The sequence below is a fragment of the Myiozetetes cayanensis genome, unplaced genomic scaffold (assembly GCF_022539395.1).
Source record: "Myiozetetes cayanensis isolate MyiCay16 unplaced genomic scaffold, myiCay2020 scf13, whole genome shotgun sequence".
NCBI lineage: Eukaryota > Metazoa > Chordata > Aves > Passeriformes > Tyrannidae > Myiozetetes > Myiozetetes cayanensis.
Genome location: NW_026086937.1, coordinates 17,328,216 through 17,347,208, shown reverse-complemented (window position 1 = coordinate 17,347,208; position 18,993 = coordinate 17,328,216). Strand labels below are relative to the sequence as shown.

The window sequence follows — 18,993 nt, the reverse complement described above, 5'->3', positions numbered from 1 at the left end:
TTCAAAGGTAAGGGTTCAAATAACCTCACCCACTCCTCAGGTTACATCCCATTTCCCAGATGGTCAGTCTCCAGAAAACACCTTCTGAGGCTCAGCCACTTGTTGGTTAAATCCATTCTGACGGCTCATTAGTAGAATAATTTATCAGCTGTTGCAAGAATAGCTGTTACAAATTTGTTTTCTATGTAAATCAGGTTCCATGAACTAGGATGGAATTCTAGCCTTTCCAAATGCATTTTAATGTGAAATGCTGACATCAAGTCTTAAGTTCATTTGATTATTTTTTCTGTTTATGTTATTAGCAACCAGTTTTTCTGGCACTCTCTTCTGTTCCAGTTCAATCACTCGGTTGAATTACTTGAACTCCCGCTGAACTGCACCAAAAAAAGGAAAATTAACTAATGCCTCATTTGATCTTGTGACCATAAAACTTGTGTTTTCATTCCCTCTTTAACCTTTGACCATCTATTTTTTCCCTTAATTTGTGTGTTATGTACCTGATAGTTTTAAATTTGTTTCCTTTATTCATGAAAAAAGAATCTGCTCTGATTGTTGATCTGCCCTCTGTTCATTTTAACCACCACTGACTTCATTTTGGACTCTCATTAATAAGCACACACTTAAAATCATTTCTTCACAGTCCATCATATATATTTATGTTATCTGACTTACTGTATGCTCTTTACCAGAAGTGCATGGCTGTTTTCACAGAATATGTCAACTAAGCTAATAGATAAAACAAGTTACAAGAGAGTGAAATGGCTGATTCTGTAAAAGCTCATTTGCCAGTTTATTGAAATCCTCTCCCTTTCATATTGTTATGATGGACTTCAACTTAACCCAAGCTATTTGGCTTATTTCTTTTTTTAAACAGATGTCAAACACCTGAACACATCATAAAACATCATTAAAACACAAGCAGACCTTCATAAAATATGGTCCATCTACAGCCAAAAGAAATTAAGTGAAAGGGGAAGATTTCATGAATATCATTAATGAGGACAAAGATTCCAAGCATGGCTCACGTTTGACACCAGTACCTTCCATTTGTGTGAATATTAAATTCATGGATGCAGATCCTACACACATATGCTCAGTATCACCCTCCCAATTATTCGGATCCCTTGCCTTGAATAGTTTCTTATATTTATTCACTAAATTACAATAAGAACAGCACACACGACCTTTATTTACAAATACGGGTGTGCTAACCCACTGATTACAATTTCTGTCTCTGTTCATTTGGTGAACTGGAGACTTGGCATCCAAGCACAGCTTCTAGACCTGCCATCCCTGTTGATGGCCCTGAAGACACTGGGTCCCTGGTCTTTAGTGATCATGTCACCAAGGGTCTCAGCTTCTCCTAAGTCAGCATCACTAATGTCATTCCCCCCAGCCTACAGACTTCCCCTTGTTCTGCAGCAATATCCATTATGTCCCAGCATCAGCACTGCTGAGACTAAGGGTAGCTTTTACCTTCGTTAACTTGAACTTACATCAACTTTCTACTGACAAGAAGGAAACCAGGATCAAGGCCTGATGGTACAAGTGACACATTAACACAGTCTTCTGTGAATCAAGCCTTGCTCTTCTCCAGATGGCAACACTCATGTGCTGGGACACAAAAGAGCCTGTCCTTGGGTTTTCTCTACAACATCCTACTTCATGCACACCTAATATCCAGTCTAATTTTGTAACTACACAACAAACTTAGTCAACGTTGAGAAGATTTTACACTGTATTTCTAATTCTTTCATATAACAGAGCAGGAAAAGGGTCATTTCAGGTTACATGACTTCACCACGGGCATATGGCAGTGAACCCAGAGCAGAAACATAAAATCTCCCTCTCCTCTAAAGCAGATGGCACACTGATCAAGAAAGATATAATCTAATCCTAACTGCACTACTATTGCTGCCATTATCTATTGAACAAAACCAGTATAAAGCAGTAAAGACAGAAAAAACCTAAGGCAGGAAATACGAAGCAGGAGAAAGACAACAAGGAAAAAACCAGAGTAAACCAACTGTAAGAGAAGACAACTCATTGCATCAGCAGAGGCCTGTTTTCAGGTACATTTAAGATTTAAAACATATGAATGGTAGTAGGCAAGGAACAGCAATGGCCCTTATCCTATTTTAGATGTTCCCATAGAGCTTGAGATACTGGCCCAGTTCCCTTTGCTCTTGCATGGCACTGGGCACCTGCCAGGGGCTAAATAATCCTGGCTGCTTAGATAATTATATATTTATGATTCTGCCGAGAATTCTTAGTCAAAGCTTACTTCTGAACTGTAAAATGCTTAGAGAACCAGCAGAGAAAATTCTCTGACAAATGTTACTTCAAAATGGAGCCACCGCTTCTTAATTTTTTAAGGACGTTCATTTTGGATTTAGTTGACTCATTCCATGATGAACTTTAATAGCAGAAAAAGGAGAAAAGGAGTGTTTTCCTTCTGAATTAGAAAGGGATCTTTCTAATGTGTTTAACTTGCTTTCGGTAAAGAAACAGACAATTCCAAAACCCTTCCAAAAATGGTTCAGAATACAATGTACATACAATTTTTAATGCTTATCACAGTATGCACCCTACCATACAACACAATTTTTCTTTTGTATCACATTATTAGCATTTCCTCTTCCACACATAAACCACTAGATCAACTAATTCCTGCTGATCAAATAAACAGAACTGATGTATGAACATTCTGAAATATAATTTTTCAGCCATAACAAATTATCAGACAAAATACATTGCACTTCACATTCCTTCACTGGTAATACCATCCACTGATTTCAGAAGGAGCAGAACAGTCCAAAATTTCATGTTGCCACTTATTTTAGAAACTGCTAGAAATATATATTTAATTTTTTTCCTTTTTAAAGCTGCACTCCATAAACTGTACAACCAACAGCCTCAACAATAAATTTCATGGGCACTTTTAGGCCCTACTGTTCAAAGTGCTTTCAAGCTTGGTTAGCTTTATGCATGCGAGTGCTCCTTATTTATATCTCAAAACAACTTCTCCTACACTCAAAGTTACATGTATGCACGTGCATTTGTATTTCATAGAATAAGGGCCTTAGTCTTGCAGGGTTATTTATTTTTAAGCCATTATTCAAGGCTCTTGAGGCCAACATCTTCAGCACTGTCAAGTTTCATAAGCTCTTGAAAGCAGGGGTCCCTCTTGTCAGTATAATCACAACTGACCTTCAGCTCTACCACCTTACAAAGTTCTGCCCATCTGCAGATACTCGGTCGTATATACTTACACTGGAGAGATGCCATTCAGCTCCTCTTGAAACAAAGCCAATTCTGCAATTCCAGTGCAAAAACCTTGGAGCTGGTGGCACAGACCTCCAGCTGTCCTTGGCAGGTGCCAGCAGAGGCAAAGCTTCCACACCAAACCAAACCAAACCAAACCCAACCCCTCACGTTCTGGGTGCAGGCTCCTGCCCTCTCCCTTGTTTGTCTTCCTCTGCATTAAACCATTTTAGCATAATGGACTGGTAGAAAGTTAATCTGGCAGATAGATCAGCATTTAGATGGGTTTAGCTGCTGGGGAACCACAGGCTAATATTCATTTATTCCTTCAGCTGTCTTCTAAGGAGTGGTAGGGTCACAAGACAACCTAAAGGCACCACAGAGGGGTTGAAAGAAAAAAAATCTTGCTGCAGTCTTGGGGAAATTGTTGGAGACATCTTCCAATCCCTTCACTGAACACCTTTTTCTTTGGAATGACTTATCCTCCCCATCTCCTCCAAGCACTCCTGCTGTCTCTGGGCTAAACACGCTGGGTAGATAATTACACTGAAATGTTGCACCCATGGAATTTCCTGGCCCAAGAGATTTAGCGCCTGCAGAGTTGTTCCATAACATCTCTTACAGATAGGAACACTTCATGTAACAAACAACAGGTGTGTTACACCTTCAAAACACAGTGTGATGGCTTCACCCAAAAGCAGACAGCATTAAAAAGAATGGATTTAAATCGCCTAGTTTGTATTGCCCCCAAGACTGTGTGGACATGCCTTAGTTTTTGATGACACTGGTTTCCAGGAGAATAAGTAACACAGGCTCACTGTCTATGCTCAGACTTGGCCTGTGCCAGCTTGTAAAAAACAATAACATCCCCTATTCTCTTCTGCATGAGACCTTTATAACTGATGAGGGTGCTGATCTTTACACACTACTCATGTAATAAAAGATGGAGCTAAGAACCCGGGATAGTGTTTTCCAGGATGCCTCTCAGAAGGCCACCACGTTGCTTTGCTTGTTTGATTCCTTTCACAGTCCTTTTTAGGGCCAAAATTAAACCCATCACAGCAACCTGTCGTGTAAGAGTCTCAAACTGTACCTCCCACCTTTCTCTTAATTTTCTGGGTTTTGCACAATCCTTTATACATATATATTGAGATACACCTATACATGCCTGTATAGATAAATGCACAGATAAGTGCACACATACTGCCACACAAATTTATGCACAGAGACCTGCTTCAACAACTTGTAGCAGACAGCAAGACAAACTGTTTTGCTTCCAAAACTCACAAGAGAAGCCTTGCAAGGTATGATGGAAAACCTCTCTCGGGTAAGCTACCTGATCCATCACATAAGAAAATTTATTTGCTAAAGCCTTTGCTGAAATTCTGACATCATCTTTTGCTTAGACCAAGGCTTTAAATTTTTATTTCCAACACATTCATTAATCCTTGTGACTGTGGATTAAGTACCCAGTTGTCAGTCTCTAAATGAACCTTGGAAATCCTAGAAAAAGTAACATTATACACTTATTTTCCTGCATTTAACAGGTCTTTTTCGATAACTCTTTGCATCTTTTGTTCGAGAGGGTGAGGAACATTAAAGCTGACTGGAAGAATGGGAAAGAGAACTTACAACCACTGGACACAGTCATATTCTCTTTAGCAGGCTATATCACAGTACAAATGTTTTATTGTTTAAAAAATTGCCAACAACTACAATGTATTTTTAAGGAGTAACTGGAATTTTACCCTATTTAGTTATCAGTTACGTATCCTATATCATGCAAAAATAAGCTTCTTTTAATTACCTCTAAAATAGAAAATCAAAGAAAAAAAGGAAGATGTGTAAATTGTTTTACTATTTTTTTTTTTACTATTGAGAAATGGAACTGACAATCAGGATTAAAAAATTAGCCAAAATGCTACTATCATTTCTCAAGAGAATCAGAAATTAATTTCTTATTCAAATACATGTGTTGAACATGGGCAGCCAAGTTAAACCAAGTCCTGTTTGGGAGATGAACACAAACTGCTTTTTTCAGCAACCTCTGGCCCACATTTTGTTTACACACATCAGAGAAAAAAATATCGTAATAAGAACCGATAAAAGTCTTTTTTACTATACAGATGAAGTTATGATTACATTTGGAGTGATGAAGAATGTGTCTAGCTTGTCTCCTGAATGTAAATTCAAACTATTTCCAAGTTAATTAGAGGTAACAGTTTTGAAATCTCTCAAATAATAAAATATAGTAAGTTACAGCACAAAAACAACCCTTAAAGAAAAGAGCACTTCACTACAAGTAACAGTTGGGCATATTTTATGATCATTGTAACAACTACCATGCCCTTGAGACTGTGCAATTCTGAATTTCTAATATAATTTGTAGGGGGAAAATTAGGACAAAATGCAGCAACATTTCAAGTACAGTCTCTCAGTATTTTAAAATTTTATGAAGTATAAGGACTAGGTTAATATGAAATGAGTCATGTTTTTAAGAGAAGCAGTAATACAGATCTGTATCTTAAATCATAACTAAAATAACACTCAACTACTACAAAATAAAAAGAAATCGGAGTAGCTTTTTGCTGGAAAAAGGTCAACAACAACAATGAAGGTTTAGCAATACTAGAAAAGGCTGAGAGCACTGCTCATTTCAGGTTTGAGAAGCTGAAATACCAGGTTAAGTGACCATGTAAACACGACGCTTTCTCACTCAACAAATCCGTTCCCACCAGCTGAAATTCATCCCAAATCAATACAAACCCTACACATATCAACTCTGAGCCTAAAAATCAGACTATTAAATGACATACACACTTGGTGCAAATCTGCTAATTTCAGGCGTGTGTTTGCTTTACTTAGTGCCAAATATATTACATTTCACTCCATGTCATCTTTGGGAATGAACAGAATTGCTTACTGCATTTCAAAGTAACACAGTTACAGCCAAGCAAACTCTCTTGGAGTGTCATTTTCCTCACAGGACAAAGACAGTGGATATTTACATATTTCTTAGACCCATGCCCATATGCAAACCAAAGGAAACAGCTTTCGAATCCAGGTTTGAAAGCAAGTGGTTCGAAATATCATCCCTTTAACTGAGCATAATGATCTAGAGATGGTTCAAATATAAAACTCAGGCTGGCATTTTACCCATTTATTTCTTTAGGCTGCAGTTACCATTCTTGTACACCTCAACTGTGACAACACAAGAACTCAAGACTGCTGAGAAAAGATTCTTTAATCAAAGCTGAAGCAGTAAGTTCCAGTCCTTCCCTTCAGACCTCATCTCTGCTTTCCATGCACAACTATCTGAAAGCACCAGCAAACCATGAAGACAATCTGAAAATATGAACTTCCAATAGTCTGTAACACTGAGTAACATTCCAGAGACAGAAAAGAACATTGCACCAACCAAGCCCCTTCCTACAGAAGCTAAGATTTTAACTTCACTAGTCTTGCTCTGACAAATGGCCTGAAGCAAAATACACCTTACACTGTAGAATTGGTGTGTTGTTTTTTTTTTAATAGGAGAAGCTGTTTAATAATGAAACAAACTGCAGAGAGCATCCAAGTGGGGGCAATAGAACACTCAGCTGGGCTACAGCTCACCTCAAACAGGCTTTTGGCCAAAAGAGGAAGCAACACGAGTTACCAAAAGGATGAGCCACGTTATTGTCAAGTCACACTTCTCGCTTCAAAATTAACACGCTGCCCTACTTTCCACAGGACAAAAACCAGGTGCAACTGTAATATTTTTGTCAAACAGCATAATGGCCTAGATGTTCTTCAAAAAAATTTCAATTAGCACTTGTGTGCCAAAAAGTAATTATTCTAAAAAATACTCTTTGCAATACAAGTCTGCTAAATGGCACGTGAGCAGGAAAGGAACCACATCACCTTTAGTCAGTTAAAAAGGTACTTACCATTGGCAGTGCATTGATATGCAGAAGTTTTCCTTTCAGGCGCCTCTTGCCACAGAAGGGTGATGCTGAAAAGGAAATAAAGGAGACGAAATAGGCAGCGTTAATATTTATTATTTTGAAAACGGCGGTGTTAACACACAATAAAATGATATCAAATATGGGCCTTGCAGCCTGCTCTGTTCAGGCTGCTGAGTGGTTACCACTGAGTTTGCACAGCCTGGAGCAGAGCACAGCAGAGCACACAGAGCTGAGGGTTTTGCATATCCTGTCGCTCCCCACATCACACATCGGCTCCTGCGGGGAGCCTGAAACGCAGACCTTTGAACAAACAAGCCTGCTGAATGAACACTTGCACCATTAGACCTCTAGACGGTCGCACCCATTCAGCAGGAGCACACACAAACAAAACAACCTGGGTAGAACAAATCCTGGTGTCTGGATTTTGCCTTAACTCTCCGGAAAAAGCTTCGGGAAGGCAACGAGGCAACTTAACAGTATCTGCCCATGCCAAATTACTCCTGGAAATAAACCTCAGCTACCAACACCTAAACACTCTGAAAAGCCCCAAACAAAAATCAACATTCCAGTGGCTTGACTTGCAAAATGGTTACATCCATTGCGAAGCAGTAAAAGAAAAATAAAACCTGGTTTTCAAACACTTCTTGCACTAAATATCTCCATTTATGTACACAGGTGTACCTGTGTGTCCAAACAGTTACAAAACTCCTGCAGTGACCTCAGTAATTAAAACAAACCAGCTCATAATAATTGTTGGCAACATTTGACAAAATGTACATAATAGAAATCTTCCTAGTGCAATATTCAAGAGAAATCTTGCCCACCCCATAGGTTCATAACCCCAATAAAAATATAATCCAAACAAATCCACACTCTCCTACATTTCAGTAATTGTCACTGAATGTCAATAATAATTTTATGCATCTAAGAATGAAATAGTTAAGTATAAGCAAACAGATTCTGATGTCCATCCACTGCAACACCCATTTTTATACAGCAATGACAAATGATTTTTATTCACACTAATATTCCTGAGTGACTGCCCTTCACACAAATACTTGCCAGACGACTTTTCTTTAGACATAATCTAATCGCCCACTCCAAGAGCAGGAAGGGTGACAGATGGACATGGGTGACTAATAAAGTATTATCAGACTATTTTTAGATTAAACTCTTTACAAAGCATCTGTAACCTGTGCTAAAAAACTTTTACTGTGACTAAAGAATAACCATGGGGTTTGGGGCTTATGATCAACACGAGGTTCTCAGGTACAATTTTCAAGCTCAACAAGTAGGAAATAAATTATTTTAAAGCCATTTTTGGACCCAGCCAAAAAAATTTTAAAAATTAAAAAAAAAAAATTAAAAAAGCTGCAGCATTTGGGCTTATTTTATTCTTAGAAGATCCCACACAGCAGGCAGAAGCGTCACCTTCACAGTGCAAGCAAGAGGCACTGCAGAGGATGCTGAGGAATGATGGGAATTGAAAGAATTTGCAAACACGCTCTTATTTCCTTGCTTAGTTGTACTGGTGCTGCAGAAATTATGTAAATAGGTTGAGGAAAACTCCATTCCTCAAGTGGCACAGTATCCTATGCGAGGCCACTCAGAAAGTTTGCTTTTTCCATGGCCAGAGCATCAGATCCCATAAAATCATTACTTGCTTGTAACAAGAATTTTCCTTAAAAACAGAACAAAACTCCAACCAACTAACATTCTTTTGAAAAATAGCCTCAATCATTATAAAAGCTGTGTGCAGAGAAAGGCAGAGGAGGCCCCTGCTGCCCTGTTCCGAGCGTGACGCTTGGTTTGGGTTATTTCATTTGGGAAGGAACATGGCAAACGTAAACAAAAGGATGATTGCACAAACATAAACCCTTTTCTTCAATGAAAAAAGGCCTTCTTTGGTACACGCTGCCCAAACTGCCTCCTTCCAACACCTCTTTGCCCTTGTGCAATCTTGAGTGCAGCACTTATCATCAGAGCCAGAGAGGGAAACCTTTCCGCCTGATCCGTGGAAGAGGCTTCTTGTCCTTCGCTTTACATCTAAACAGGGCAGTGACACGGAAAGAAGCTGGGAGCAAAGACTCAAGAGAGCAGAGAATGAGAAAAGAAAGGGTTCACTGACTTCGCTTCATTCCTCACTCAATGTTAATTGGTTGTAGGCTCCAGTTTTAAATAAGGGCGCTTGAAATGACACGTAAACATTTAGAAAACTCTGCGATGTCCTTCTTCAGAATCGAGTGCTGAGTACAAATGCCTCATCAGCAGCTTTTTTTCTTTCCAAATTTATCCTACTGGATTTTGGCATGCACCTTGAAACAGTGCAGGTGACAGTTATAATTTATTGATTTTAGACTATCTCTTGCCTTTATATTCTGACCTGTTACGGTGATTTAAACAGGTGCCCAGGTGCAGTAACTGCTACACTCTGTGACACTTAAAAATAATCCACCAGACGCCCTTGAAGTTGATAAAGCACACCTGGGGAATGCACAGTAGCTTGTGAGTTCGGATCCTTCATCTTGGAGAGGCTGGGAACAGTTCACCACTGCCTGATGACTAACATGCTCCACATGGCCTGAAGACTACTCCCCTCAACTTAAAAAGAAAGAAGATTTTGCCATGTGTGCAGTGACCTGCTCACAGCCAGCACTCACCAGCCTTGCCCACACAGCTCTTTCTGCACAGAATGGCACGCTTGACGCCCATGTCCCTCTGTGGCACTGTGCCCAAACACTCAGTACAACGCCCAACACCATCTCCTCCCAAAGAGCATCCTGAGGCCATGAACTCAAGGCCAGAGCTTGCACACAGAGGTTGAGGCAAACAGGTTGCACGAGACAGGCAGTTCCCACCTGCAGGGCCAAAACTAACACACCAAACCAACTACACCAGAGAGGCAAATAACAATCGATGCTGATAGCACAGACTGGGCTGCTGCTACCAACCAAGTAATAATCGTGTGGTACAAAGGAAACCACAGATAAAAACAACCCTGGAACCACACAGTGACAAATCCGGTTATAAACACGTAGCTCGGATGTACACTGATGTTATTCCTTACCTGCTTCCAAACATCACCAGTTCAAAGCAAGGATTTCTCCACAAGCTGTTGCAAGAATGTTTGGCCATTTTCTTCCAGAAAGGCCACAATTCAAGCTACTTTCTCCTCCCCAGCCATTGCATGGGGTCTGTGCTACAGCTAAACCCGCATTTTTTGCGCGAGCTTTGAATTGCTCCTGTTCCCCATGTGAACTTGTGCACTTGTGTCTCTCTTCTAATCCTCTTAGGATCACACTGTTTATACTACTTTCTGAGATTTTGGTGCTATTTGAGCCCTAACAACAAATTTAGTCACTAGATGTTGTGCTTTGTGAATTACAAAAGCCTTCTAAGGACACAGTATCTTTTCTTCTAAATTATCCTCGAGTATCCAGCTTTTATCTGGATTCAGGATCTGGAAAAAGCGTCCCAATCAAAATAGAATTAAAAATAACTAAATCCTGGATATTCCCCTCAGTAACTACGCTGTAAAAAGCATCAGACAATAATTTTAAAAGCCTAAATTGAAAACTAATCACTCCATTGAATCCTTCCTTTCATTTGGATAATAGGCACACACAAAACTAGCGGTGATTCTACCATTGCCGAGCTTGGAACATAAACAAAGAAAAACAAAGCTACTTCTTTTTATCACAGTTCCACAGCAAGGTATGGCAATTTTTTTAAGCAATTTAGCACATCTACAATAACATCTGCTTTTCAGATCTAACAGTAAAGCTTAGCTGAGGCAACTACCGAGTCAGAAAATTCACAAGAAACAAATACATATAATTGTGAAGGGGGGTGGAAATCAGCACCACACACAAGACGTTGTGAAAAACTGTCATTATCTGCAAGTAGGAGGTAGCAATAGGGATCCTAGTGACAAAATAACACCCACAGACTGCTCCAATAGTTCATTCTGGGAGCAGGGAGTGGTACAGCACTGGGAGTGCTCAGATGGAGAGGGGTGTCACAGAGGGTATTTTACAAGAAGGCTCATCAGCGAGCACTGAAAGTATCCAAGACCTGCCCAGAGACATATCCACCCATATTCCTAAACTCTCTCTGAAAGAGCTTTTCTCTGTCAATTAAGAAACTTTTATTTCCTGATCTTTGTTCCGTCTTTTACCTTTATTACATCAGATATATAGAAAAACCTGACGTAAGCTGACTTTCTGGATGTTTCAAAGGTGAAATGTTTAACTTGTACATTCATATCACGTTAAAGTTGCCCAGCTTTCCACACGTCAGAAGTACTCTTTCACAGAACCACCACCTGTCTGTCTGAGGACATATGTAAGCCAACAATCAAAACAAAGCAAGGTGTCTGAGGGGACGAAGAATAAGAACTGGGTAAGCAGACAGCACTATTCTGGAGGAAAGATCATTCAGATATAGGAATCACTTTTCAGAAGTGCACAGAAACGGGATTCACTGTGCAATGAGAAACACGGGACAAATCAGACCAGAGAACAGGAACACTGTAGCAGCTCTATATAAGTTTAAACACCAATTTCTGTAACAATCAAAAAATAGAGGCAATCACAGAAAGCAGCTCACAGCCCACTGAAAGGGAAGGAAGCTGAACTGCTGGAGAGGAAACCAACTTAGCCAGCTCCATTAAAAACCCATAACGCACCCCAGTAATCTTGTCAATACCAATCAGCTGGTACCACCGGGAAGGAGCAGGGCGAGCTGTGCCACGGCACCATTTCACTTGCAAGGCATTTAAATGAAATTCATTAGCAAGTAATCCAATTCACATAAACTGGAAGTTAAAAGATCCTAGAGAATGAAGTTAAACCCAGACTAGACTGGGAAAGAGTATAAACAGTTATTACACAAAGCACTGAGTGAAGGGACTGGCCTCTGGAGCAGTCACAAAACCCCACCTTCACAGACTGCCAGCTGCAGGATGGCAGCCCACCTGTGAAAATTCCAGGTAGTTTCCAATTTGTGAGGTTTTTTTTCCTCAAAATAGTGGACATCATGATTGACTAATAACATATTGATAATAACAGTAGCATACTGACAAATAATTTTTCTGTGATTTTATTCCAGAGCTGATTTTTAAATTTAAATTCATCACTGCAAGATTAATCAGAGAAAACAGCCTGCCAACCTGAGTGCTCTCAGCAGACTCACCTCAAATTGGAAAGAGAAAAAAAATTTTTCCTTCTCTTAAAAAAAAAAAAAAAAAAAAAATCAATCTCATGTGTAGCATTTAGGGACCACTCTTTCTCTCTCTATTACAGATTTCAAATACATACCTAAAAACTGAACCAATTCACAGACAAAATATACCACTTTCAAAAAAAAATCAGAATTTTTTCCCCATTCCCTTTCCTCAAGGTAGGAAGAGCCATATTTCCCATGATACCAATCCAGCCTGCTCCAGGTTGCTAAATCAACTCAGCTGTGCTGCTGGGTGACAACCCTTCCCTTCCCCACGCAGAGCCCGCTAACTCAGATGAGCCTTCACAGCTGAAGAGAGGTAGCACCTGCTTTTGTCAACATGGAAATATGTTTGTAGGAAGCTGATAGTTCCAAGGTTACCGGGACTTTTAGACTGGTCTCCAATGTGGGGATATGGAACAAAGCTCAAACCGCTTCCCTGGGAAAATCACCTTCTTCCCTTTCCTTGCTTCTTCTAACAGTGCCTGCCTCATCTGCGCCTTTAAACACATACTGTGTTTTCAGAACAATATATTCCTCTGCTTTGGGATTCATGATGGCCTTGTAGAGGAACACAGGTTGATTATGGCAAGCATCAGAAATCATTACAGTGGGACAAAAACACAACAAGAGCTTAAATTATTAAACTCATTAAAACTCTGTCTCAAACACGCCATGCTTAGGGGAGGTGGGACACATGTTTTAAGCAGACATCACATTTGGAACTAGGCTCAAAACGTTTAAATAAAGAAATCTCCCAAAATAACAAGAGGATGTGACAAATATCATGTTATTTTCAAGCCCTGGTTGTGTCTCCCTCAGTATCAGCATCGCCGCCAGCCTTACCTTTTTGGGCACCCACAAGTCAATTCTTTCAGTGCAAAAGCTCCATCTACATTTTTGTCAAGCCAAGCTAACGAGCTGCTGAGGACATTTCAACAATGCAGCAGGACTTGGGCTCTGCTGCAAGACTTGGTGTTTGCAGACTGCTTGACGTCAAGAGGCTCAAGTCGTCCCGCTGTGGCCACTGACCCTGAACGTCGAGTATACCCAGTGGTGTTGAAGTCGTGGCTCTCTCCCTCTCTGGGAACACAGTAGGAAGGCTGGTTGCCTTCTGTCTGCCCGCTGCAGGAGTGCCTCGCAGGGTATTCGTCCTCGCAGCAAAGTATCGGGTTTAAAAAACAAAACATATTCCAAAATGTTCTAAAAAATCCACCTTACTTGCGATATTGAGCATGTGAAAGCAATAGCACAGGTTGAAGAGTTAGGATCCAAGAATTCTTTTAAAATCACCCTCAAAATTATGAGTTACTTTTAATGCTCAAAAGCACGTAAAAATCCACAGGTATGAAAACATTTTTCTGAAAACTTTTAGTCATTCCAGAGGTCAGAAGTAAAGTCTGTGGTGGAGCTTGGGCTCATGTACTCCAGATGTTCCTGAGATGCAGCTCCACTAAAATAAGGTGTTTATAATGTGTTCCAGATTCTTCCTAAAATTATTATTACTATTATTACTTTGTGCAAAGCCAGAGAAAAACATAAGCCTCTCACTCTGCCAAAAAAAGGTAACACTGATTGCCCTGAAATCATATACCAAGGAATAATTTCTTTTTTTTTTCCCTAGAAATACTGGCTATCAAAAGCTGCTGCACTTCTGCTTACAGTCCCCTCTCATTTCCCCAGGACCTTTGGAAAATTGAGTCACATCTGAAGCACAATACACTTATGCAGTAGCAACACCGTTCTATAGAAATACTGTGTCTGTCTTGGTGTTATTTTCACACAAATAACCATCAGATTAAGTTACTTCTGTACAGGTAAACCCCATGACTAAGTAGCAGATAAATTGACCAAGACCTAGCAACACAAGGATTTTTTTCCCTTTTTCCAAATCTCCATTACCTACCACCAGTAGCACAACATCATCAATCCTACAAACCTCTTGCCTCTGTCCTTCTCATTTCTCCAACAGGGTAATTTGCATCCTCTCGTGAGGGCTCTGACTCATAGGGAGTTAAAACCTACCCATGAGGGTTGCCCTTGTTCATGCACATCCAGCCATCCCTGCTAAAAGGACAACTTACACTTACACGGCAGCTACTGAGCTGTAACAAATTGCAGATGAGGATGGAGGAAAAAAGCCTGTGCCTCTCATTACCATTAAAAGCTTTCCTGCCTCACTAGCAGGTAGAACATCCCTGCAGGAAGGGCTGAAAACACGGAAGGCAGAGGGACAGCACACTTGTTCCCAAATCAGCTAGCTAGTGTCCATGAGAGAGCTGAGGTGTGGCTCACCTGGTTTAGTTTTATGCTCAAGTCACATCCTAGACAACACCTAATTGCTATTGCAAAGGGAGACCTCAGTACCCTCCATCTACCCTCTGCCAGCTGGGTGCCCTCAAGACTGCCTTTCCTTCAAAAAAATAATTAATTGCTCTCTACCACTCAGCTCCTGAAGCATCCCACTGCAGGGTCAGAAGAGGACAGAACTAGCTCGAGAGAGGAAGAGGGAACGCAGTCCTGCAAGGGAACAAATGCGGGAACAGCACTGCCTTACAGCCCCATCATCAAAATACATCTGTTTCCAAGGGATGCCTGGTGCCTTGGATGGCAGTGGGCATCCCAGCACAAAAAGCTCACAGCAAACATGGAATGATGGACGAAGTATGAGTCATACCAGAAACAAGAGGCATTAACTGTATAAAATATGTATCTATTTTTCTGTTGTCTTTTCAAACCACTTACATACTAGAGCTGTTTATCTGTCACACTGACTGAATAGCAAAATAGTTGCATCAATATTAAACTTGTACATGGAGTGGGACGCACTGAAACCTGTTCCAAAGAATAAGGAGCCTACAGTACAGAGAAACACAGCAAAATATTTACTTTAGCACTATGGCCAAGGAGAAAAACATTTATTAAATAAATGGACTAAAGTCATTAATCAACAGCAGCATTAAACTAATATAATAATCCTGCTTGTTCTTTGCCTTTGGTTTTTGGGTTGGTTTTTTTTTTAGTTTTTGGGGGGGTATTTAACAGCAGGACTTCAGCATAACCAAGGAAAACATATTTGATTCATCAATGACACCATATTCAAAAGATCTGAGGAGTATCAGGAAATGAAACCACAGCAGAGAGGTCTCACAGAGATCGTCACTAGGCTATGATTAATTGGTAAAAACCTTACAGTGCCCTTATTCAAGTCTGTCCTAAGCAGTAAAGAGGGCTTAGCTACATGTACACAGTGGAGCTAAACTATGTACCTCCCCAATAGACCTAGGTGGTCTATCTGAAATTAAAAAGAAAAAAAAAGTTTTCTACAAAATACTGTTCACTATGTTAATTAACACTTCAACTATGTTGGGTCTTCCTACCAGAGGAAGAGGTTTCTCCCTATTAAGAAAGAGTGCAAAAAACTCTATGCAAACTTAATTTGCTGCCAAAATGAGTGAAGTCAGTGTTTTTGTTTCACTGGAAATATTTTCTGTCGAATTTCCTGCGGTCATTGCTGCTGCACAGCTCAACTTATACCGCCTCTGAATTAATGTATTACACGTACAGAGCAACACACAGGAAGGTGTTTACCCTACAAACAAGTGGAACTGTGATTAGATAACCTATTATACCACTTTGCAAACAGTTAAAAAGGTGGGAAAAATATTGCTGATGTTAGTTAAGGGACCAGTCTCAGGTACAGGCATGTAACACCTCTGACCAGGAGAAGAGACAAAACAATTTCATAGGAGCAAATGTCAAGGGCAAGAAAAGATTTAGGTTTATCCAATGAAGACTGGGTAGCTGGAAACACATTTTAAATAACCAGGAAAAACTTGCCCAAAAGAAAATCATGCAGCTGAAGACTGATCATGAGAAACAGCCTGTGCCATGGGGCTTCTGTTATTTTAAGCAAGAGTAGTAAGGACTCTGGAAGGAGTAATTGTGCCTAAGGAGAAAGATTAGTGTATAGCGTTTGATCTAACAGGGCTTTTCCCTTTCTTTACTTTTTGATTCTTATCTTGATTGTTTCACACCAGGAATCTGAAACTGGCTGAGCTGTGCATCCTGCAGATCTCGTTCAGACTAGAATGGGCTGGGGATAGGATTTCACCATTTGGGAATTTCATTTACAGAATTCTGCCTCTGCAGCCGCCTGCAGAATTCTTTGTAACTGCTGTCAGGGTTAATAAACCGGTGGGTTTGGGGCTTTTTTTTTTTCTTAAGTCAACTCACATTTATCAATATGATCTACCAGACTGATTGGAGAAAGTAACAAACTCAATTCCTCTGATCTTAGTCTCTGAGAAGGAAAACTTCCTTATTTTTCAACTTGTGAAAGACAGAAAAATTACCTACAGCTTAATTTTAAGATATGCCAGATAGCTACCATCACTGAAATTACTTGCTGATTTTTGCTGCTCTGATACAGATTCAACAAACATCCACAAACTAGCCCAGCTTTCATTTCTAAAAAAAAAAGATGATGAATATCTGCAAATTTTAAAAATAAAATTAAAAAAGGCTACACCTCCGTTTTAAGTTTGAACCTACATATATTTAGTTCTTTTTAATGATGAAAACCAAACTGAAGGCCTGTATATTTGCTATTTTCTTTTGTGATCACGCTAACACACAGTGGTTAAGCAAGGAGAAAACTGGTGAGTGCTGGGGTGAGGAGTATCACACATATTTGTCAAAAATACTCCATCTGGTAAAAGTATTTCCCCTCAGTGTCAGACACATCAAATATCAGGGTCTGGTTCATCTCCACACAGAACACTGTAGGTATTATCTTAGTCACACCTAGTCAAGGACTTTTCTTCCCTGTTTTTTTTGAGGATGCTTTTTTACCACACTTTTCCAAGTCAGCAGCAGAACGTTTAAAAATGTTAAAATGGAACAATATGATGTATTTAGCACTAACAGATACACAGCACCTATACAGCACACTGTAATAAATGCACAGAACTTGGCAGCCCGATAATGATGCATCTTCCATCAGCCACAAGTAATAACAACCCAGGTTTACAAGCTGCTGTGCTTCAGAAGAGACTGTTTACCAGATCAGATAAAAACAAGGTTCAATATATATATATATTTTGTTCTATGACACTGTACAGCTGCAATCATCTATCAGACTTTTTTCTTCTGCCTTATCATTCTCATCACAGCCTAAGGAACAAGCAAAATCTTGGAATTACAAAAACGTCTCAAACAGCAGCACTTCTGACCCATTTAACATATCACCTTTTTTTTTTTTTTTACCTTTTTTTTTTTTAAACACCAGCTTTATGCAGAAATAAATCCACTTGCCATATTCTCCTAGGAGTACTGCTACTTCACTGGTTTTGACACCCTTTCAGGGAAGCCTCGTTTGACCCTTTTGGACTGTTGTAGCAGGCTGGGTGTGCTCACCACAGATACACTGACTGGCCCTCTCCCATAAAAACAAAAAGGATGCAGTTTTGCTGGCAACACTTGCAGACTAAACACAGTACGTTGAAGAGCAATTAGCACTATTTGTTCTTTTATCAAGTTAAGATAATTTCCTTGGGGCATTTTTACCTAAATAATTTGTTAATGCAATGATTCAGAAAAGTTTACTAGTTTTATCTTGTTCCTAATAATATCCTCCTGTAAAGCAGTGAAAATGGATTTGAAACTACATTCATTTACTTAAGCCTGCACACAAAGTTAATTTTTATTAATTCAGCGTGTAACAACTTCACTACAAAATTTTTAACTGACATGGAAATTTGCCAGTCCTGAAAATGACACTTGCCAAACACTCTTACCAAATTTTGAAGATACTGGATCCATGGACCAGCCAGAGACCACCCATGGGCTCACAGGGCAAAGATGAGTGTGGGTGAAGGCATTCAGCCACAGGGAAGTGCAAATTTTTCATGCCAGAGAAGTAACAGTAGTGTGAAGTGTTAGTAGCACATGAATGACAGGGATCTACGAAGCCTCCCATCAGTGTGTGAAATTCCACTGTCCCAGCACATGCTGGGAGAGCCACAAAGGGTAAGGTAGGGAAACAGCCCTGGATTCCAGCAACGTGGTGCAATGAAACAGCTTTTCACTTTTGCTAGCGCATAACAACACTGCCAGGGGGGCAAATGTGATTTCACATGGAACTCTCCATGTAAAAACCTCTGGTGGCACATTTCAGAGAGAGAGGTGTACTTGCAGAAACATTAAAGCCAACACTTGCGTTTCTTTTGATTAACAAACCAGAAAGATACTACTGAGGATCCAAAAAGTCTGCTCATCCTTAGTCACCAGAAGACTTGACCTGGTGAGGTCATTTCAGCAGCCCTATCTGAGGCACTCCACCCAAACCCTCCTGGGGGGGTTATTTTTCTCTTTCAGATTAATCATTTCTCACTGGTAACTATGAATTAATGATGATATAAACCAAGTTTAAAGGACAGACATTTCCTCAGCCTCCCAATAGACATCTGCCCTTGCTATTGCCCCATAAGCTGAGTGAAATTCCCAGGATTCAGACGGACTTGTGGTTGCTCACAGCCTGGGCACATACAGGAGCATC

General features: G+C 40.0%; 1 protein-coding gene across 2 annotated transcripts in view; it reads right to left on the bottom strand.

Moving 5' to 3' along the window:
- The window catches only part of TBL1XR1 (TBL1X/Y related 1), a 110,222-nt gene that overhangs the window by 55,379 nt on the left and 35,850 nt on the right, over window positions 1-18,993 (bottom strand). For both annotated transcript variants that reach the window (XM_050308023.1, XM_050308024.1), the window contains exon 2: window positions 7,194-7,258. The gene's annotated coding sequence lies outside the window, so the exon portion shown is untranslated. The remainder of the gene's footprint in view (window positions 1-7,193; window positions 7,259-18,993) is intronic.